This window comes from Rhinoderma darwinii, chromosome 4 (assembly GCF_050947455.1).
Source record: "Rhinoderma darwinii isolate aRhiDar2 chromosome 4, aRhiDar2.hap1, whole genome shotgun sequence".
In the NCBI taxonomy this organism is placed as follows: domain Eukaryota; kingdom Metazoa; phylum Chordata; class Amphibia; order Anura; family Rhinodermatidae; genus Rhinoderma; species Rhinoderma darwinii.
In genome coordinates, this window is record NC_134690.1 from 352,219,915 (window position 1) to 352,242,126 (window position 22,212).

General features: G+C 42.9%; 1 protein-coding gene across 1 annotated transcript in view; it reads left to right on the forward strand.

The window, feature by feature from the left end:
* The window catches only part of RIN2 (Ras and Rab interactor 2), a 172,535-nt gene that overhangs the window by 18,569 nt on the left and 131,754 nt on the right, over window positions 1–22,212 (forward strand). The window lies entirely within an intron of this gene.

A 22,212-nucleotide genomic window follows, 5' to 3' on the forward strand; every position in this document is an offset into this window, starting at 1 on the left:
TTAACAAATCTCATCCACATGCTGCATAAAAATTCAGAGTAGAAATTGACCTGCGGGGGGCATGGCTTAGCGGCATATGTAAGAAGACGCAGGAACCGGAGCTCCCGCTGCCGATATCCTGGAATTCATCCTGAGACTCCACTATACTAACGCGGACATACCTGTGGTGAAAGAGGAGACGGCGGTGATCCTGCAGGCATAATTCTGGATCTGACGGAGGCTGTTATGACCCGGTCCAGGAAATCTAAGGCGGCAGAGGACGGTGAGCTGGGGCTGCAAGATGGCACCGACATGTGCTCGCATGCAGAGAGCAGGGATGTGAGAGGGGCGGCGGCATCCAGGCTGGAACGCTTTGCCAGGAAGGCCCCTATGAAACCTGAGGCAGATGGAGGGATGTCGGATGGAGGGAAGGAGCAGGCTGGCCGCACAGGCTCGAGATATGAGCCGCTGCGAGCACAGATGGAGTCAGAGGAGGAGGAGGAAAATGGAGGAGACGCTTCAAGCGGTTCAGGAGGAGGATTAGATGGCGGCACGCAGAGATTGGACAAGCCTGGCCCCACGCTGGCAGATGTTTTTTCGGCGGTAAGCCTGAGTAATACTACGCTGGCTAAGCTTACCTGCCAGGTGGGGGGAATTAAGGAGGATTTGTCTATCATACGCCATGACTTACAGAAGGTGTCAGAGCGCACAACAGCGGTGGAGGGTCGAGTCAGCGACTTAGAGGATGGAATGCTGCCCATGAGAAGAGATGTAAATGCGGTGGCGGAGGATGTTAAGTATCTCTTATCCAAAGCTGATGATTTGGGGAATCGTTTAAGACTAAATAATGTGAGGATGGTGGGAATACCTGAAAAAGTGGAAGGGTCCAATCCGGATTCCTTTTTTGAAAAATGGCTTTTGGAGGTTTTTGGAAAAGAGTCGCTGACCCCATTATTTGTAGTGGAAAGAGCTCATAGAGTACCCACGCGTCCTGGTCCACCTGGGCGGCCACCGCGACCTGTTCTGGTAAAGCTGCTCCATTATAAAGATAGAGCTATAATTCTTCGACAGGTCCGGGAAAGGCAAGATATTCGGGTGAACGGTGTGAAGGTGTCATTTTATACGGATTTCTCTGCAGAAGTTCAGAAGCGGAGGATGCAATTTCTGGACATAAAAAGGCGGCTGAGGAACCATCGCGTTCAGTATTCCATGCTGTATCCTGCAAAGCTTCGGGTGGCGGCGTTGGGATCCGTGCAATTCTTTGAGAATCCGAAAGATGCACTAAGATGGCTGGACAGTCATGAAGATCGCTTACGGCAGGATCGAGAGGAAGCGGCGGCGTGATCAACAGGCGGATGGTTGAAGAGGGGACTCTGCTATGAAAGGAGGAAGATGAGTTACATGAGGGCATAAGGCCTTGTTTTTATGCATTTATATGTTGGTCTAAGGTTGGGCTGAAGTCCATATGTCATTGATGGTTGAAGGGGTGGAAAGTGCTGTCAGTTCAAGGGCAGAATGGGATATTGGAGTCATAAAAATACTAATTGTTTATTGCGGAGGAGGTAGCGGGAGGTTCTTGGTTCTGAAGGTTAAAACTGTAGGGAAACAGAATGTGTCTCTACGAAGTGAGTGGGAAGCTGTATGGTCACAGTGGTGAAGTTTTCTTCGCCAGCCTGAGCCCTCTTAGGAGGGTATGTTTATGGAAAGTTGGGGGGGTTAGGGTGGGGGGAGGGGAAAGGTTTTGGAGGGAAAGGGAGTTTGAAACGCAGTACGCTCTGATGACCACTGGAGGTAATGGGAATAGCCACTGTCAAAAGCAAGAAATGTCCAGATGGGGGGTAGGGTCAATTTGTTGTCCTGGAATGTGAGAGGTATGGGGGAGATAGCTAAAAGGCGAGCTATATTTGATTACCTGAAAGGGCAGTCCGCTGGAGTGATGGGCTTGCAGGAAACCCATCTTACTGCTGATACGGTGCAACAGGTACATAGGGTGTGGATACGGCACAGCTTCCATTCCTTCCATTCTACATACTCGAGGGGGGTTAGCCTCCTAATTCATAGAGATGTGCCGTTTAGCTGTTTGGATTCCTTTTAAGGATAGGGAAGGTAGATATGTCGGGGTGTCTTGTAAATTGTTTAACTGGGAATGTATAATTGTGGTGATGTATGTGCCTCCCCCGTACTCTGTGGTCCCAATACGAGAGGTGTTGGAGAAACTGGCTGGATGGCCTATGATACCGACCATATTGATGGGAGACTTTAACAACATAATGGATAAAGGGTGGGATAAATTTCCAAATGGGGGGGGGGGAGAGATGTTTGTCTGATGAGGTTTGGCAAATACATGATGGAAGTAGGGCTCACGGATATCTGGCGGGCAAAGTGGCCTTCTACTACGCAATACTCGTGTGTATCATCTACATATGGATCACTGTCCCGAATAGACCTAATGTTTAATAATGGAATGGGGATGGAATGTGTGGAAGGGGTGGAATATTTACCGCGATCGCTGTCTGATCACTCTCCAATGTTGTTGAAGCTCCGAACAGGTTTACAGACTGGGGGGTTGAGAATGCACTGGAGGCTCAACCCGTTTTGGATACGCTTGGTGGGAGAGGAGACCATAACTATGAGCCTGAGAGAATACTTCGAATTTAATAAGGGTACGGTCCCTACAGATATTCTATGGGATGCTATGAAAGCGAATATAAGAGGGGTGTATATAAGGGAGATCACGCACATAAAAACTAAGACAAGGCAGGTGGGTCAACATTTGACAGACCGGGTGACAATAACAGAGCTAAGTCACATTACCAATAACACTGCGGAAACCTTAGCCCAATGGAAGGCTGCTCAAAAATTGCTTAAGGAACACCAGCTGGAGCAGGCAGCTAATAAAAGATTGTTTTTGCAACAAAAATATTATGAGGAGGGTGAAATGACGGGCAGATTATTAGCAAATATCGCACGGCCGGAGCGGGAGAGTGCGTTCATCCATCAGCTACAGACAGCAAATGGGACTATGGTGGGGGAAACTGGGGATATATTAGGTGTGCTGACATCATTTTATAAGGAACTATATCGCACTAAGGTGGACTATCCGGAGGATCTTCTGTCAGAATATCTGGCAGAAATGACATGGGTTACCTTGGGGGAGGAAGAGAGGGAGGGGTTGGAGGAGTCAATTACTTTAGAGGAAATACAGGAAGCGGTGAGTTCTATGGCAAATGAAAAGGCTCCAGGGATAGATGGTATACCCACTGAATTGTATAAAACATATGGAGATACGGTTCTGCCAGAGTTACTGGAGGTGTTCCAGGATAGTTTCGCCAGAGGGCGCTTACCGCAGACAATGTATGAAGCTGCTATAGTTGTAATTCCTAAAGAAGGGAAAGATCGGACGCAACCTGACTCTTACAGACCGATATCTCTGTTAACCGCGGACGTAAAAATTTTAGCCAAAATACTAGCTAATAGGTTGTCGCGAGTAGTGACTAAAATAGTAGGGACGGATCAATCGGGATTTATGCCATCACGTTCTACAGCAGTTAACTTACGTAGACTTTTCTTAAATTTGCAGACAGATGCTCCGGAGGCGCGGTGTAGAGCAGTGTTGTCTTTGGACGCCGCCAAGGCGTTTGATAGTGTGGAATGGGGCTACTTGTGGGCTGTATTGGAGCGGATTGGCTTTGGACGGAACTTTATAAAATGGGTACAACTATTATATAGGGAGCCGGTAGCTAGGGTCAGAGCAAATGGAAGAATGTCGGACTCTTTTAGGCTGGAGAGGGGGACGCGACAGGGATGCCCACTTTCTCCGTTGCTGTTTGCACTAGCGATTGAACCCCTAGCAAATATGGTAAGACAACATCCGGGGATAGAAGGGTTTCGTTGTGGGGAGCTGGAGGAGCGTATAGCACTATACGCGGACGATATACTGTTGTTCCTGGGGGAGATAGATCATTCATTGCCAGTGATAATGACGATATTGGAGAGGTTTGGCAGATTCTCAGGGTTAAAAATGAATTGGAGCAAGTCGGTGTTGTTACCACTCCAGCCAGTAGATACGCCATTGATGGTTGGAGGAATTGAAGTTCCGTGTGTACGGAAGTTTAAATATCTGGGAATTACGGTATCAGCAAGGGTGCAGGACTTTGTCGAGTTGAACGTGATACCATTAATGAATAAGTTAACAGATAGGACCAAAGTATGGCTTGGGTTACCGCTGTCAGCACTGGGACGAGCAAATCTCATCAAAATGATTCTGATGCCCCAGGTTCTCTATATTGTGCACAATGCCCCAGTGTGGTTACCTAAATATTGGTTTAGGAGAATACATAATTTGTTTAGGGACTTGGTGTGGAAAAGGGGGATCCCCAGGATTAAAATGGAAAAGCTACAGTTACCAGCTGAACAGGGGGGGTTAGCTATTCCAAATGCGTGGATATATTATTTAGCAGCTCAAATACAACACTTTAAAGGATGGAAGAATAGGGAGGAGTGGAACTCTAGTGGGAAATTGGTGTACTATATGGGCCAGAGAACGGATTTATTAGAGGCCATGGAGTCGCATAAATTACGGAGGGAGGCGAGAGGGAAACCGACTCTACTATTACTACATAAAGTTTGGTGGGAAAGTAAGAAGATATTGGGGATTACAGGATGCTCCAACTATATGCCCTTATGGGGTAATCCATATCTATGGGAATTTAATATTTTGGAAGGATTTCAGGATTGGGAACAAGCAGGGATCAGATATGTGCACCAGTTATACGAGGGAGGTACTTTAAAGCTTTTTGCACAATTACAGGAAGAGTATGGACTCTCACATTGGCGGTTTTACCAATATCTTCAGCTAAGGCATGCGACGCAGGCACAAGAGGGGCTGGTGGACTTGAGTTGCTCCGCTATGGGAGGGATGGAAAGGGTGCTGGGGGCACAGGACACTAAGGGGATTATTTTGGTGCTATATAGTATGCTACTCGCCAAATTCCTGGGAGATCCGCTGGTGGAGATTAGACGTAAATGGGAAGAGGATGTAGGGACTATAGCGGATGAAGAATGGGAGGAAATACTTGGATCGCCCAAAATAATCTCTATTAGTGTAGCGCACAGAAGGTCACAACTCTTTCTTCTGCATAGGGTGTATAGGACACCTAAGGTGTTATGGCAAATGCGAATTAGAACAACAAAAGAGTGTCCCAGATGTATGTTTGATGGGGCGGACATAAAACATATGTTTTGGAGCTGTCCAATGCTAAATGTATATTGGAAAGCAGTTCAAGGAATGGTATCTAGAGTATATGGTAGAGATTTCCCACTGGAACATAAGATCTTTTTATTGGGTTGTATGGGGGAGGAAGGAGGGGATGGAGTGGAATTACTGGCTATCAAAAAGGTTATGTATCACGCTAGGAAATTAATTGCAAAATATTGGCTGCAGGCGGATCCCCCGGAGGTGTCTGAGCTGGTTGGATATGTTAACCACACGGTATCACTGGAACACCGAATATATCTGAAAAGAGGGGCAATCCATAAGTATGAGAAGCAATGGAGTAAATGGGTGAACACCTATAGTAATGTGACACATTAGATGAGATTTGAAGGTGGGCTGACGCATTTATATGTTCAAAGTGTGGCGGGATCACTGTTTGGAATACAGGAAGGATGGAGGAGGTGGAGGGGTTTGGCAAATCAGGGAACAGAGGAGGTACTGCGAGGAGGGGGGGAGTTTGGTTGTTAGGGAGGGGGAGGTATATGAAGGTACAACTAAAAATGATGAAATGCAAAGTGTAATGTAATTGCAGGAACTTTGTACTAAACACACGATGTTATGCTGTTACTTTGTTTTTCTCCTGTTGAGTGCTTCCTTTGTACTTTATCAGAAATGCAAAAGATGTATAATACCTGTTGTATTCTCAATAAAAACTTGTCTGATTTAAAAAAAGAAATTGACCTACGGTGCGTGTTTTTCGGACCGCAGCATGTCAATCCTGCTGCGGAAAGAGGACAGAATTGCTGTGTTTTTCAGGGGAGATGTCTACATCTCCTAACATTGTGAAAAACGCAGCAATTTACGCACCATTTTCTGCCGTAAAAAACGCAGGAAATGGTGCGTTTTTGCAGCAGTGGAAAGTCTCTGACTTTCAACGGAATTGCTGCAGAAATTTCTGCAACAGTTCCATAGTGTGTGGACAAGCCATGGAGATCAGCTGGCTGAGCTGGCTCCGATATAGAAAGGGCTGTCATGTTGAGACAAACCCTTTAAAGGCTATGAGCATCTTTGCACTGATTTATTTTAAACATTTTTATTGATTTGATTCCTTATTAAAAGAAATTAAAGGGGTTTTCTTATACTCAAAAATTGTGTAGAAATGGTTCAAAAGCAATAAAATTAGTCATTTACTTATGTGCTGTCTGTAGCTGAAATACCTCTGTAAACCAGTCTCACATGTACATGACCATACGCCTGGTGTTTATTTCCTGCTTGTGTGAAATTTCGTACAGGGATCCTGTTTCATGTGCAAGGCAGCAGATAGTGCAGAGCTGTGTCTCAGCAATAAACTGTGAGTAATTACAGCACTACCTTATGCCTTTTAATAAGTGGCGTGCAGGCATATGGAAATACAGGCAATGTCTGAGTGTTGCGAGGAATCATAGGAACTGTAGTCCTTTACATGGTAATTCCGTTAACAAAAAGCCCTGGCAGCATTAGAACAGAGATGCTGTAAAGAACAGGGTAAGATAACTAAAATGAAAAATAACTACTCCAGAGCTATGGTGACATCACCTGGTGAGCATTTAGATGCATATAGGTACTTTTTTGTATTTTTTATTAGCTCAAAAACCCTGAGGTTTTCATCCAAATCTTCAGGTGAGGGCAGATCACACTGGCTGTCAGTAAAAAGCAAGGAGAGCACACAGGGCAATACGGTGTATCACATAGGCTGTGTGAAGAGGGAGGAGAGCACCCACAGCAGACTGTCTAGGGGAAAGAGGGGGAGATCACACAACTCCTCACCATCAGTGTCTGTGTTGGCACATGGGAGAGGAGATCAGTCTGTATTAGAAAGTGAAAATAGTTCAGGAATGAAGCTGTGCTGATACATGAGAGCTGGTGAAGGCAGCAGCATCCTGAACACACAGAACTCACATCCAGTAAACACTCTCACATGAGAAAAGTCTGGAACTAGGAGCAGGTTACAAACTGAATATCAGGGGTCTGATAATAAATGAAGGAAGAGAGATTGCCGTCTGAAACTTAGTGCAACTTTTCTTTTAACTCCAAGTAACCACTAACATATGCAAAAAATTATGGATTTGGAATTGCATTTACTTTATAATTAAATTGGTTCGATAACTTTTGCTTACCATAATTGTTCAAGAACCAATAGTCATGACATCAATATTTACAGTGGCGTGAGCTGTGACATTTTCTGAGATAGACTTTAGATACTGAGGCAAGAAACTCTGATCAATAATTCCTTTCATTGTGTTTGGCAGGAAAACAAACTTTAGTGATCAGAGACTAAACTGTCGGAAATAATCAGCAAAACACTAAACCGATTAAAGATGAAAGAGTCCGGGAGGTCAGAAAGTTATCTTTCAGACAAGCTCTGTGATATTCCCAGTTAGGGCAAGTTCACACACAGTCTGTGTGCTGAAAAGATAGAAAAAGCTGTCACACTGGTGTTATTTGTGTTTGCTGGAATACCTAGGACTACTTCCCAAGGAAATGTAACGTGGACACTTCAAAAGTTCCTCTGCGCAATACACCACTCCCCCTGGAGCATAATAGGGCATATTTATAGGAATTGAAAAAATAAGACTGTTCAGTGGAGCAGTGTTTCCACAAGTGTAGTAGAAAATAAGTGGACACTTATTTAAATCCCTTTTCAGAAAATTCTGAGTTAATAGATAAAGATCCCCAATCAGGGACCCCTATTAATAAGCAAGAGCGGCTAAACAGAGTATCCCTTACTCTGCAGAACCTTGCCTGCCCCTGTTTTCAAAGGGCACCATGTAATGCTTCATATTCCCTGTGATGCAGGGAAATAAAGCACATGCTACCAGGTTCCTTTGCAGATTTTACATGATCATTGGAGGTCATAGAAGTGGGTCTCTCAGTGATCAGCTTTTTCCACAGAATCCTATTAAAAAGGCATTGCTCAAAGCTGATAACCCCTTTATGGTAAGTGTACATTGTAACTTAAAGAGGCTCTGTCACCAGATTTTGCAACCCCTATCTGCTATTGCAGCAGATAGGCGCTGCAATGTAGATTACAGTAACGTTTTTATTTTTTAAAAATGAGCATTTTTGGCCAAGTTATGACCATTTTTGTAGTTATGCAAATGAGGCTTGCAAAAGTCCAAGTGGGTGTGTTTAAAAGTAAAAGTCCAAGTGGGCGTGTATTATGTGCGTACATCGGGGCGTTTAAACTACTTTTACTAGCTGGGCGTTCTGAAGAGAAGTATCATCCACTTCTCTTCAGAATGCCCAGCTTCTGCCAGATCACGCTGTGACGTCACTCACAGGTCCTGCATCGTGTCAGACGAGCGAGGACACATCGGACTTGGACTTTGACCCACTTGGACTTTTGCAAGCCTCATTTGCATAACTACAAAAATGGTCATAACTTGGCCAAAAATGCTCGTTTTTTAAAAATAAAAACGTTACTGTAATCTACATTGCAGCGCCGATCTGCTGCAATAGCAGATAGGGGTTGCAAAATCTGGTGACAGAGCCTCTTTAAGGCCCTTTTACACTGGGCGATTATCGGGCAGACAAGCGTTCACAGAACGCTCGTTGACGATAATTGCCCTGTGTAAACAGGGCAGCGATCAGCAGATGAACGAGCAAATGCTCGTTCATATGCTGATCGTATAGTTTAAAAAAAGTGAAATATTATCCTTGTCTGCAGCACATCTCCCTGTGTAAACAAGGAGGCACGTTGCCGACATGATGATAATGTATGGGGACGAGCGATCGCAGTAACGAGCGCTTGTCCCCATACATAGCTCCTTGTGACAGGCGCGAACGAGCACCGATCAACAAGCTGTCTCGTTGATGGGCGCTCTTTGCACCGGCCATAATTGGTCGGTGTAAGAGGATCTTTAGATTGTATCTCCAGGATCTCAAGTTTACACGAGGCAGATTTTGTCGTAGTACTTTCTATGACTGGAAATCAGTTCTATTCACCTGAATGGGGTTGTTTCTGTGACAGGTGCATGGATTTCCACAAGTTCCATTCAGATGAATGGAACGGATTTTAAGTCACAAAGATTTCTGCAATAAAATCTGCTGCATGTGACTGCACCCTTACCAGATAGTACAGCAGCTTCTCAGACAGGATGTCAATTGTCGACTACATCCGACTTTTTTTAGACAATACAGTTAAGTGGGAGTCATTGATCATAGCTCTGTCCTAGTGAAGAATCGTTAACTATCAGCTAAAACTAAAGAAAATATACAGCAGTTAAGCACTAAATATAGCTATTGCCATTTTATTTGTCCTGCCCAGCTTTTTTCACTAATTCAGCACTCTGTATTCAGTAAGCACCCCCTAGTGGTGACTGCAGGCTACCGGAACTTTATCATTTAACTCTATGCAGGGAAATTGGAGCTCTGTATCAAAAATACAAACCTCCGACTTCTATAAAGATGTGTTCCAAAATTAATCATCACAGAATTTTGGATCTATTCAAAAGAAAAGAAAACAAAATAGTGTTCATGGATGGACATTCACCTTAAAAAAAATTTTTTTTTTTAAAAAAGTGGCTAACTGAAACGAAATAAACAGCTCTCGCAATGTGCAGGATGGCAGGTGCTCTTTAACCTCTTCCTGCATTAACACGTACATGTACGTTACAGGAAGTGTCCTTTACTCGCATTGCAACGTACATGTACGTGGTGTGGTTCACGTGGGCACATGGGTTGTATCCGCGTGATCACCATTGGAGTCCGGCTTTGACTGACAATCCCAGCTCCTGCTACAATGGCCAGGATCGAAGATAATTTTGATTCCGTCCATTTAATTCCTTAAATTCTGTCACCAATTGTGTCCTGAAAAGACGCTTGCCAGCTGCCAATGAGTTGTCGCTGCAGCTGTGGGCCTAACAGAGGCCCCCAGGCCTACATGGCTGTATTCCGTTAAACTGCATGATGAACGCTGTACAAAAAAAAATCTAAAAACAATGGCGAAATAGCTTTTTTATATTCCCCCTATAAAAAAATAACAGTTAATCAATAAGGCCCATATACCCCAAAATTGTTGCTATTGTCGGAATTGTACCAACCCATTGAATAAAGGTAACATGTTATTTACGTTGCACATCGGATGGCAAAAATTTAAAGCCCAAAGAAAATGAAGGAATAGCTGTTTTAAAAAACGTATGGCTCTATGAATTCAACGATAGAAAAATTAAAAAGAATGCTTGGTCCTCTAGGCCAAAATAGGACTAGTCGTTTTAGATTTAATACTTTGGAGATATCTAATAATATGACTTTCAGATCAAGTCCATTTAATTAAGTTTTTCCTGAATTTATATGTGTATAGCCTTTTCAGAGAAATCACTAGTTGAAAAAAAATGACTGTGTATGAGTGGTTTACAGTTCTTTCTGGAAGTCGTAGTTTAAAGGCTATGCACGCCTTTAACATGTTTTGTTTTTTTTGTCTAATAAATCAATGTTATATGTGTTTTCAAACAACTTTTAAATTAACTTTAATTAAATATTGTTTTTACTTTTTACGATACGTCTATGCATACTGTATGCATAGAGGTTGGATCGTTCTGTATCAGTCGATTCCATCACTTCAGCTGAACTGACGGACACTGCAGAGACAGAACGATACAACTTGTATGTATACAAGATACATAGAAGCTGCATTGTAAAAAGTAAAAACATTTTTTTAATGAAAGTCAATTTAAAAGTTGTTTAAAAACGCATAAAACATTGATTTATTTAAAAAAAAAAAAATGTCAAAGGTGTGCATAGCCTTTAAAGAGGCTCTGTCACCAGATTTTGCAACCCTTATCTGCTATTGCAGCAGATAGGCGCTGCAATGGAGATAAGAGTAACGTTTTTATTTTTAAAAAAGGAGCACTTTTGGCCAAGTTATGACCATTTTTGTATTTATGCAAATGAGGCTTGCAAAAGTACAACTGGGCGTGTTGAAAAGTAAAAGTACAACTGGGCGTGTATTATGTGCGTACATCGGGGCGTTTTTACTACTTTTACTAGCTGGGCGTTCTGACGAGAAGTATCATCCACTTCACTTCAGAACGCCCAGCTTCTGACAGTGCAGACAGCGTGTTCTTGAGAGATCACGCTGTGACGTCACTTCCCCAGGTCCTGCATCGTGTCAGACGAGCGAGGACACATCGGCACCAGAGGCTACAGATGATTCTGCAGCAGCATCGGCGTTTGCAGGTAAATCGATGTAGCTACTTACCTGCAAACGCTGATGCTGCTGCAGAATCATCTGTAGCCTCTGGTACCGATGTGGCCGACACGATGCAGGACCTGTGAGTGACGTCACAGATCTGCACTGCCAGAAGCTGGGCGTTCTGAAGAGAAGTGGATGATACTTCTCATCAGAACGCCCAGCTAGTAAAAGTAGTAAAAACGCCCCGATGTACGCACATAATACACGCCCAGTTGTACTTTTACTTTTCAACACGCCCAGTTGTACTTTTGCAAGCCTCATTTGCATAAATACAAAAATGGCCATAACTTGGCCAAAAATGCTCGTTTTTTAAAAATAAAAACGTTACTGTAATCTACATTGCAGCGCCTATCTGCTGCAATAGCAGATAGGGGTTGCAAAATCTGGTGACAGAGCCTCTTTAAGAAGAGCTGGAGAGACAGAGGTTGTTGTCACGTTGCGGGTTTGTGGACCCACTAGGCCGCACTGCCGTAGCAGGGAGGCAGCTGGCCAAACAACAGGAACCCCAGAATACACGGTCCCACACAAGGGTGCCTGGATAGTCCAGACAGTGGCCGCAGCTCTGGCACTGATGGATGGGTGCAGCAGGTAACGTCAAACGTGGTGGATGTCACAGGTGCCGCAGGTTGCGCCAGACGTGGCGAATCCCTCTGGACGTGGCAAAAGACACAGGACGTGGCGGATGACACAGATGCCGCAGGTTGCACCAGACGTGGCAAATTCCTCTGGACGTGGCAGATGACACAGGACGTGACACGACTCAGACACTAGTAGGCACAGGAACAAGAACAGCATGGGATACAGGAACAGGTAACAGGGCACGGGTAACAACTGGAACGGGAAACACTCAGGCAAAGGATCAGAAGGCCTGGGGCCTTCTTATAGATCAGGAAATCATGGCAGTTGATGATGATTATTTCCTCTTGTGGGCGCGCTAACCCTTTAAGGCCGGGCAGGAGCGTGCACGCGCTCCATACAGGACACAGCAGACTGGAAGCGATCACGGATCCATGGCTGCGGGTTTCGGGAGGTGAGTAAACCTGACGGCCCGTGGCCATGGACGCTGCAGTTGTGAGTTGTCTGGAGAATTCCGGTCTATTTTGAGGACATTTTACTGGCAAATTAAACATGTTACTGTCTTTATTTACTCTACATACGATGATAAATCTTTGTTAATATTGTACAACACTTCTATTATATCAAGTGTAGGCTTTTTCTGCTTGATGGGAATTGACTTCCCTGCTTGTGAATAAGCAATTCCAGGAATCATTATGGGATACATTTTTCCATTATCCAAAGGGATCAAATTGGTGCAACATCTGCATGGAGTTTGTATGTTCTCCCTTTATTTTTGTGGGATTCTTTTGGTTACTCCGGTTTCCTTCCACAATCCAAAAACATACTGATGGGTCAATTTCATAGGAAGCCAATTAACCTAAGTGTGTGTATCTGAGATAGAGAACTTAGATTGTGAGCCCAATTGGGAACAGGGACTGATGTGAATGTGGACAATCTCTGAACTATATAAGTAACAGAAATCAATAAAGGAAATGTTACCATTTTGGTCTGTCATGAAAAATCTGGGGAGCTGAAATACAGACACTTAAAAGTGTGAGCCCAGAATCTACATTTATCACCTATCCACAGGATAGTTGATAAGTGTCTGATCGATGGGGGCCCGAAAATCACTAGAATGGGGTCCCAAGCTCCCTATTTCTCCTCACTGCACGACCACAGTCAGAAGAACTTTATATAAAGTGGTGGTCAAGCCACTACATTAAAAGTCTTTGGCACTGACAGAGACAGCCGTGTACAACGGCTGTTTCCGTCAGTCCCGCGCATGCATGCTCATCCTCCACTCCGTTCAAGCTCCTCATCAGTGCAGAAGGTGCAGTGAGGAGGAACGGGGAATCGGGATCCTGTTATAGTGATTGTGGGGCCCCCAGCGACCAGACACTTATCACCTATTCACAGAAAAAATGTAAATCCCAGGAATACCACTTTAAGGAAACATTCTGGTTTTAGTAAATAAAGATTGCGCATTGTATTATGAAAGTTATTCAATTTTCCAATATCATTTCTGTGACGGTTCTGCTTGGTTTTTGCAGGAATATTCCAAGCTAAGCTTTTACACAGTGTTATTCCTAGTGCGTGACCTAAAAGAGTGGTGCACGAGACAGAGCTTTAAGAACATCAAAGAGAGAATCCCTGTGGCATTCATCAAACCTTCATGCCCTGTTTTAAGCAGTGTCTCAGTTTTGCCAATTGATGAAAAGATTAGTTAAAATTTTTGAGGTTGCAAATACAACACTTCTTATTACTTATAAACTAACAATCCACTTCAATGTCTAAAAAAAAATTACTTTCCATCTGTGGTGCTGGATCAAAATAAAGATGTCTACCAGATTTGTTCATACGCAAAGAATGGAGTGATGTCCTCATTTAAAGAAGATAAAATTGGGGATTTGAAAGCGTTTAGGTATTTACCCTCTTCTATAAATTGCACATGGAGGTTACATTTTGCTTTAGTCCATTATAACACACGGTTTTGATGCAGTGTTTTTTTTGTAGCAGTTTTTGGCTGTTTTTTGAGCCAAAACCAGAAGTGGATTAAAAAAGAAGGAAAGATATAATGTAAAGACTGATGCATCGCCTTTCTTTTGTGTCCACTTCTGAATTTGACTAAAAAAATTGAGCCAAAAACTGTATCAAAACTGTGTGTGTGTGTGATCCCTGCCTTGCTCATATAGAGGGAGGACTCCCTATTAATACGCCACTGCTTTGACCAATTGGTAGACTGTAATCATTAGTATTGGGTCTGTAAAAAAGGGATAGGTTGACATGTATAGTACTGTGCAAAAGTTTTATGCAGTTGTGGCAAAATGCTGCAAAGGAAGAATGCTTTAAAAAATAGAAGGGTTAAGAGTTTTTTTTTTTTTTATCAATTAACAAAATGCAAAGTGAATTAAAAGAAGAGAAATCTAAAAGAAATCAATATTTGGTGTGACCACCCTTTGCCTACAAAACAGCATCCTTTCTTCTAGGGACACTTGCACACAGTTTTTGAAGGAACTTGGCAAGGAGGTTGTTCCAAACCTCTTGGAGAACTAACCACAGTTCTTCTGTGGATGTAGGTTTCCTCAAATCCTTCTGTCTCTTCATGTAATTCCAGACAGACTCGATGTTAAGATCAGGGCTCTGTGGGGGCCATATCATCACTTCCAGGGCTCCTTGTTCTTCTTTATGCTGAAGATAGTTCTTAATGACATTGGCTGTATGTTTGCGGTCGTTGTCCTGCTGCAGAATACATTTGGAGCCAATCAGACGCCTCCCTGATGGTATTGCATGATGGATAAATATATGCCTGTATTTCTCAGCATTGAAGATACCATTAATCCTTACCAAATCTTCAACTCCATTTGATGAAATGCAGCCCCAAACTTGCAAGGAACCTCCACTATGCTTCACTGTTGCCTGCAGATACTCATTATTGGACCGCTCTAGATCCCTTTGGCAAACAAAACTGGCTTCTGTTACAGCCAAATATTTCAAATTTTGACTCCTCAGTGCAGAGCACCTGCTGCCATTTTTCTGCACCCCAGTTCCTATGTTTTCGTCATAGTTGAGTCGCTTGGCCTTTTTTTCCATGTCGAAGGTATGGCTTTCTGGCTTCAATTCTTACATGAAGACCACTTCTGACCAGACTTCGAACAGTAGATGGGTGTACCTGGGTCCCACTGGTTTCTGACAGTTCTGAGCTCATGACACTGCGTGACTTTTTCTGATTTCTAAAGAAGTAAGCATGTTGTGTCTTTGATCTGCTGCACTAACATTTCTTGGCCGACAACTGCGTCTACAGTTTTTAACGTTGCCTGTTTCTTTCTGCTTCTTCAAAAGAGCTTGTACAGCACATCTTGAAACTTCAGTCTGCTTTAAAAATTTTGCTTGGGAGAGACCTTGCTGATGCAGTATAACTACCTTGTGTATTGTGGCTGTGCTTAGCCTTGCCATGGTGGACCTATGACACTAACCTTTCTTCCACAACCTCACCTTTGTAGCAGAGTTTGGCTGTTCCCCACACAGTTTTAAGCCTTCTACACAGCTGTTTCTGTTACAGTTAATGACTGTGTTTCAACCTACATATGAAAATGATGATCCTTATCACCTGTTTGGTATATGATTGGTTATACACCTGACTATAATCCTACCAAGTCCATTACTTTGTGCAAGTGTACCTAGAAGAATTGATGCTGTTTTGAAGGCAAGGTGTGGTCACACCAAATATTGATTTGAGTTAGATTTCTCTTCTGTTCATTCACTTTGTATTTAGTTAATTGATATAAAAACAAAACTATTAACGCTTATGATTTTTCAAGCATTCTTACTTTGCAGCAGTTTTCCACAGCTACCTAAAACTTTTGCACAGTACTATATAATTACAAAATTTTCTTCTATTACGCTTCCAAGTGTTTTCTATTCCTAAATACAATTAAAATGAATGAACATGCTGCATATAGACCTACATGAATACATTTGTTTTGAAGTTAGGGGGTTTATTTGCCTTGGCTTGTAATAAAAGTAAGGCTTATTCGTGATGCAGCAACCACAGAGTTCATCGTAAGACTCTACATCCTGCAAGTCAGCATGGTAGTGTTATTTTACAGGCTGTACTTCTCAAGTAATATTATATTGACATAAATGCATTTAAGGTGTATACAAACCCCATTCCCTCGACTACAGAACTGTTTTTCTGATCCCTTGCACAGATTCAAAGAGGACCTGTCACTTCCCCTGACATGTCCATTTTAGTAAATAATTTTATTTCCCATGAAATACCAATTCTGGAGTATCTTTTTTTATTTTTAGAGTTCTACGTTACGCGCTTCCTTTGTTATTCCTCCTAGAAATGTATGAATAAATTGACACAATCCAGCACTGTCCAATCAGTACTGACAGAGTCAGACTGTGAAGAGACACACCCCTTTGACAAGTGGAATGGTAACAACCAGTTGTCAATTTATTCATACATTTCTAGGAGGAATAACAGAGGAAGGGCACAACGCCACTAGAGGGGGAGCATGGGAGCTTACTGCATACTGTTAACCACTGAACTCAATAGTAAAACAGTATGGAGTAAACTTCTAAGCTCCTTCTAGTGGCTGCTGCATGCAGCCAGCATGTTTTTATTTTAATCTACATCTATGCAAGGGTTTTTGAGCTCTCTATCAGAAAAACAAAGCTCTGTCCCCTGAGATATATTAAGAAATTAATCAGCACAGAATTTTGCAACTAAAGCAACATGATAAGGCTATGTTCACACGCTTAACAAAAAACGTCTGAAAATACGGAGCTTTTTTCAAGGGAAAACAGCCTCTGATTTTCAGCCACTTGTTAAGCAACTTGCGTTTTTTGCAGCATTTTTTACAGCAGTTTTTGGAGCTGTTTTTCTATTGAGTCAACGAAAACGGCTCCAAAAACGACTCAAGAAGTGACATGTACTTCTTTTTCCGAGGCGTTTTTTTTTACGGAGCCGTTTCTAAAAACAGTCGGGTAAAAAACGCCACGTGGGAACGGAACACCGTTTTTCCCATTGAAATCCATGGGCAGATATTTGTAGGCGTTCATACCACCGCATTTTTAGCCATTTTTTGGGGCGTTCACGGACCGAAAAATGGCTGAAAATAGCCTGTGTGAACATATCCTAAAAGTTAAACCATGAGCCTGCTATTTGTAATCGTGGTGGGAAGGATGTGTTTACCAACAGCAGTCTCAATGTTGAGGGCACTTGTGTGTGCAATTACTGAGGCAAAGACGACCGCACCTTTATTTTGGTGCCATCATTTGCATATATGGAGCAAAAGGGTCCAGACACAGTTTTCTGTTCTTAGCGGGAGTGGTCTTATTTTATATCTATTTGTGATCATTTTGCGTGAGAACCAATATGACTGCTACTACAGCTCATATCTGGTTTTACAGCCCCAATCACCCCTGTAGTTAACGCCATACAGACCCCCTGTAGATAACGCTATACAGACCCCCCTGTAGATAACGTCATACAGAACCCCCCTGTAGATAACGCCATACAGAACCCCCCCCTGTAGATAACACCATACAGAACCCTCCCTGTAGATAACACCATACAGAACCCTCCCTGTAGATAACACCATACAGAACCCCCCCTGTAGATTACACCATACAGAACCCTCCCTGTAGATAACGCCATACAGACCCCCCTGTAGATAAGGCCATACAGACACCCCCTGTAGATAACGCCATACAGACCCCCCCCTGTAGATAACGCTTTATAGCCACCCCCCCAAAAAAAAACGGCCTATAGTTTGTCCTACAAAAGAGATGTAACCCCTATCCACAGGATAGTGATACATGTGTGATCGCTGGCAGTGATAAGGAGAACGGGGGACCGAAAGTCCCCCCAAGTTCTCCATGACAAACCTCGGACTTCCGGAGTCTGCGCAGTTCAATAAAAATGAAAGGTGCGCTGGTCACGCATGCGCACAAGCGCGACCAGTGCACAATTCATTTCTATGGAGCTGCAGACAGACCCCGGAAGTCCGAGATTTGTCATGGAGAACTTCGGGGGGCTTTCAGTCCCCCGTTCTCCTTATCGCTGGGCGTCCCAGTGATCACACATGCATCCGCTCTTGTCTTTTGTAGGAACAACCCCTTCAGTGGCGTCGCGCTGTAGCAGCCATAGCGGCTGCTAGCGGAGCCTCCGGCCATGGGGCGGGCCGTGCCGGCGGGTGGCACGGGCCCCCTCATGCTGCCGACCCCCGTAGCAGCCGCTACGGCTGCTATAGCGGTAGTTACGCCACTGAGTAAAGGTGCTCTTCAACCCACTTGTCAAGCCTCTGCGATATGTGCGAATTAAAATTCAATATGTCACAGAGAAAAAACATGAGCAGAGGAAGTCTAAACTAGTGGTCCGGCTGCCTCCTCAATGTTAAATATCTTATTCCACTGTCTCCTGGGTCACCCTTCCCCAAGTACAATCCACAGTCATTGTTGGGTCTAAAAGTATGGGGTAGACAAGGGTCCACATAAAACTAAAGCCAGCTTTGAGCAAATCTGCCTACTTATGCAGCAGTACATTCCTCACTGTTATATCACTAGGCACTAGACTTAGTCTATGTTCAAATCACGTTTTTTTGGCCTTAGTGTATACGCCGGGAGAAGCTCCTGACATACGCTGCAACGAACGTCTAGCAATGGCATCCGTCACCTATAGACTATTATGGGATCCATTTTACTGATATCTCATGAACTGTGATGGCCTTTTCATGATGTATACGTTAATTGGATGCCATATTAGCCAATGGGTGACAAATGCTGTCTACTAGGCATCCGTGACAGGCAGCCGTCACCCATAGGCTGTTACGGCATCCGTTTAACATACAGCATATGTCGTGAAAATATATTGTAAAGCTCATGATGTATAGATTTAATGGATTCCTTATGCCATAAAGTTGCAAACATCACCTATAGGCTCCAATGTTAAAAAAAATAAATAAATACAAGTGCCATTTTTGACGTGTATTTTTTCCAGCCAAAACCTAAGCAAAAGAAAAATATAAAGGAAACTTATGTCTCTCTTTTTGGATCCACTCCTGCCTTTAGCTAAAAATAAATAAAAATCTAATGCACAAACTGCACTGTGTGAACAAGCTAATATTTTTTTTAAACAACCTTAATTTTAGATCTTGAGCTATTCAAAGCATAATAGCTGAAATGGTTACATGGAGCTTTATTATAGAGCTCAATTGCAATTAGTGTTGGCTTCCTCAGCACAAAAAAAAATCCAATAGGTATCACAGTAAAAAATGTAAGGCATTTTATTTTCTAACAAGACATTGGAAAAAGCCTTATTTTTATATGCTCCACAACTTAAAAGTGGAGGTTCACTGTGCCGTCCTTAAAAACCCATTTAAACTCCGATATTGGTTGTATTACACCCATGATCAAAGAAAGCATGGTCTAAATGCATTGATAAATCTACCTCACTATTTGCAGTCTTGTCTTTAGTGAGGCCCCTTGAGGGATGCACTTGTTTTATCACCTGTTAGGTCTGTGCAGCAACATTTGTGCTTATTATTTTGCGAGTAAAACAGTTGGAAGAGTCTGGTCATCTGATCCCTTGTATTAAAGAGGTTTTCCATGTTCTGACAACTGGTGACCTATCCACCGGATACATCCTCACTATATGAGAAGACCCCACACCGATCAGCTGATCTGGATGTTTTGAACGGTTTGCCGTAGTTGGAGCCGGAAGCAGATAGCTCCGACCACTGCATAGTGGCCGTTCGGCAGAACTGCGGCTCTGCTCCTATTCACTTGAATTGAGAACTGGGACTAAGCCTACATATATATCTGGGGATGGTCGGAACCAGCATTAAACTAATTAAAATCAGCCAGGGCAGAATAGGACGAGTGCAAGGACAAAAATGGAGGCAATCACTAACCCCACATATATGGATCACATAAACACAACAAAAATTTGAACAGCACATTCCAACAAAATGATACAAAACGTGTATACAGGTGCAAGAACACCTGTGACTGCAGATATACAGCAGACAAAGAAATGGCGACAGCACACTGCGCACACTAATGCCACCTAAGCCACTAAATATAAATAAATATGCATTACTGCTAAATCTACTTACAAATAGGGAGGTTCTTAGTGCACATTTTGATCAAAAAGTGTTTGTATATATATACAGACTGATACAGCAGAGGGGTGAATGCAGCCTAAACCAATCAGATGTTACAAAAAGCTTAAAAGGGGTTGTCCGGGCATGGGACGGCTTTTCAAACTGATGACCTATCCACAGGATAGGTCATCAGTTTATGATCGGTGCGGGTCACACACCCAGACCCCACATGATCAGCTGTGTCGGTTGCCTCCATGCACCGGATGTACGTGCTGGAAGCAGATGGCTCTGGTCACAGTATAGAGTGAATAGAAGCAGCGTTGCAGTACTGCAGCACAGCTGCTATACAGTGTATGGAGCCATCTGCTTCTGGTGCCGGCCTCTGCATAACACCTGGGGTCTGGGTGTCGGACCCCCACCGATCATAAACTGATGACCTATTCTATGACCGGACAACCACTTTTAAAGCTTTTTGTAACATCTGAATGGTTTAGGCTGCATTCACCCCTCTGTTTTATCAGTCTGAATGTGTGCGTATGTATATATATATATATATATATATATATATATATATATATATATATATATATATAATGCTACAATGCAGGGTGACAGTTTTTCCTCCTTCAAATTAATTAAATTATAATCGGGTCTTAAAGAGGCTCTGTCACCACATTATAAGTACCCTATCTCCTACATAAGGAGATGGGCGCTATAATGTAGGTGACAGCAGTGCTTTTTATTTAATAAAACGATCTCTTTTCACCACTTTATTAGCGATTTTAGATTTATGCTAATGAGTTGCTTAATGCCCAAGTGGGCGTATTTTTACTTTAGACCAAGTCTACAGGGGAGTGTATGACGCTGACCAATCAGCGTCATGAACTCCTCTCCATTCATTTACTCAGCGCATAGGGATCCTGCTAGATCCTTATGTGCTGTCATTCCACGGGATGTCTATTCACAATCTCTGCACTTCGTTACTCTGTCTGTGGTAGTTACAGCAGAGGAAGCGTGATCTCGCGAGATTACGCAGTAAATGACAGGTTACAACGAGATTACGCCTCCTCTGCTGTAACTACCATAGAAACCGTAACGAAGTGCAGAGATTGTGAATAGACATCCCATGGAAGGTCTATTCACTGTCTAAACACTTCAGTATTGTTAATGTGTTAGTATAAGACAGCACATAAGGATCTAGCAGGATCCCTATGCGCTGAGTAAATGAATGGAGAGGAGTGCATGAGGCTGATTGGTCAGCGTTATACACTCCCCTGTACAACGCCCACTTGGTCTAAAGTAAAAACACGCCCACTTGGGCATTAAGCAACTCATTAGCATAAATCTAAAATCGCTAATAAAGTGGTAAAAATAGATTGTTTTTTAAATAAAAAGCATTACTGTCGCCTACATTATAGCACCGATCTCCGTATGTAGGAGACAGGGCACTTATAATGTGGTGACAGAGCCTCTTTAAGGTGGACCCAGGGTTGAAGTGCTAATCTTTTACAGCAGAACTGTGTACGGAGGCTGCTCTGAAGTACGATGCCATATTACAGAATTATTCTCCCCTAGAAGCAGTGCTGTAATACAACATCTGATGGAACATGCCATCATTTTTATAATTCAACCAAAAACTTCCATATGATATTGAAATTTGGAGGTACAGTAGAGCCCTGTAGAAGTCTATGCCTGCCATATTACAGCTCCATACAACTCGAATGCTGTGCAGAGCTGTAATACGCTCCTGTGCATACCTACTGAGAGATAGAATAGAGCCGAGGTGAATTAAAAAAATACACATAAGACGCTGTTTAGATAACATTTAACAAAAAAAACAAAACGACGCGTATCGGCCCCGACAGATGCCAAAACAAACATTCTTTTGCCAGGCACTGGGTGCTTCAGGTCCTATGGATACGTTCAGCAAACATAGTTCACAAATGTTATGTAAACACGGCGTCACACGTTATATAGAATGGGTTTATTGTTGTGCTTAATAGGATGGGACTTTTTTTTCCCTGTTAATTGCTTTCTATAACTTTATACTTGGTAATTCCCCTTTCCGTGTATTCATTAGGCTTTCAGTTTATGGGTATGTGCACACAAGGGTCGGT